The sequence below is a fragment of the Vigna radiata genome, unplaced genomic scaffold, assembly GCF_000741045.1.
Source record: "Vigna radiata var. radiata cultivar VC1973A unplaced genomic scaffold, Vradiata_ver6 scaffold_235, whole genome shotgun sequence".
NCBI classification, from domain to species: Eukaryota; Viridiplantae; Streptophyta; class Magnoliopsida; order Fabales; family Fabaceae; genus Vigna; species Vigna radiata.
This window is the reverse complement of record NW_014543118.1, coordinates 322196-324261: the sequence shown is the minus strand read 5'-3', so window position 1 is coordinate 324261 and position 2066 is coordinate 322196.

Below are 2066 nucleotides of genomic sequence, written 5' to 3'. Positions count from 1 at the left end.
TATTGAGTTTTGCTTGATTCTAAGCTCATTCCAAGTAGTAAAGGGTGTAATTTGGTCTAAAATGACATATGAAAATAACTGTTTTTCAACCTTCATCACTCCCTGATGAGTCGATATTTTATCGATTTCACTTAGTTTATTATGCTAAAATTAATCAGGGAATTGTGCTTAAATGTCCGGTATTTTCCCGTTTTTCCTAATTATGCTTAATTTGACCGGAAATTCTAATTTTAATTACTTTGAATTTTTTGAGCTAATTATTTGCGTTATTATTTTCAGGGAAAATTTTGGAAACACAATTTAGGACATTTGAAGTGCTATCAAATAAATTCAAGACTCTCATTTTAGACATTTTAAATTTTAGTTATCTTTTAATTTAGTAGTTTAGGATTTTTAGACAAACTTTTACATTGTGGGCCAATGTTGGCAAATTTCATGATGGGCCCAAGCTTTGAGGGACACTTGGCACCAAACCCTAGGGTTTTAGGGTGGACCCCACCTTAATTTTTGGTGACACACGGCCTTGCTTTAAGCTAGCAACCGTCACCCATTTTTTGGAGTAATTTTTCTCGGCAGAAACAATTGAAGGGGGTGCTGGAACATTTCTTTCAGATAGCATTTTCTTTCAATCATGTCTAGAGCTTTTTATTATGGTTGAATGAAGAATCGTTTTTTTTTCTTTCTTTTCTTTTTAAGATCATTTCCCTTTCATTTTGTGCAACGCTGGTTCTGTGGATGATACGTGTTGGCAGCTGGATGTTTTTTTTCCTTTATTTACTTTCAATTTCTTTGAAAATGAAGAAGTGATGAGGAGGTGATGCAGTGCTTTATCATTTGGAGTACTAAAATCAATTAAGTTGCTGGTCATTTCATTTAGTTGTAAGCACTGATTTTTCAATTGGAGAAAGGAGGATTTTGTGTTATTTTATTTTAGATTGCACACGGTGAATGAAGAGCACAAGCACACTGTAGTAATTTAGATGAATTCACAAAATGCTGATTCACTTTTCATTTGAAGAGGCACAATCATTTCATTTTTGGAGAATCCACTTTCAATTTCTTTTGGGATAAAGGCCTGCCACGTCTAGCTTAAGGATTAAAACATTGTTTTATTGCCTTTTCAATTTGGTTAATGCACTTATTTTATTGAAGTTTTAATGGCAGCACATTTCAAATTCTTGGTACGTAGTTGTTTTACTTTTTAGTTGGAGAAATAGGAAGCAATTCACGTCCTTGAATTAGATAACTCAAAAAAGTTATTTTGTTTATTTTATTCTTAGCCTATATTTATTTAACGTGTTTCAACGTTTTATCATTCAACTTTTCATTTTTTTTATTTTTTTTAGTAACTTTATTATGTCACTTTATTATGTCATTCACGTTTCATGTTTTTTTTTTATTTGGATTGTAGCGCATTTTATGTTTATCATTATGTTTTTATTATATTTATATATTCAATGTGCATTTAACTTTTTGTCTTGCGTTCGTATATTTTACCTATTGCAATGTTCGATCTATTGTTTTCATTTACTTTAATACTGTCTATTTTGCTTGATTTGATAATTTAATTGCGATGTTAGCTTAGGTTAGTCGGATTGGTCATTAGTGATATTACATTGTTCCTTGAGATTTTAGCACTTTAATTCTCATATTGTTGCTCTGATTCGGCTAATCTTTAATTTGTTGTTTACGTGCGATTAGGTATACACTTAGTTGCCTAATCGATGTTTAATCTTCGCTTAGTTGATTAGACTGCATGGTGGATGACTGATTGGAATTGAGCATTGCATTCGCTTAGTTTGCATTTTTGAAGATCGGATTAGCCTTCGCTTAGTTGGGTGATTCGTGTTGGATTTGGATTAGAGTAGTGTGTACTTGTTGTTAATCTAGGATAGAAGCATAGTACTTGAGTTAATGACCAACCGTTTTTATTCAGTATTTGGTTCCGTCTTTGTATTCCTGTTTACATTTCGTTTCGCATTGTTGTTTTCACATTACTGTTTGTATCCATGTTTTGATTTAGTTTATCCGCATTCATAATCTTTTCACAAACCCCCCCCCCCCCC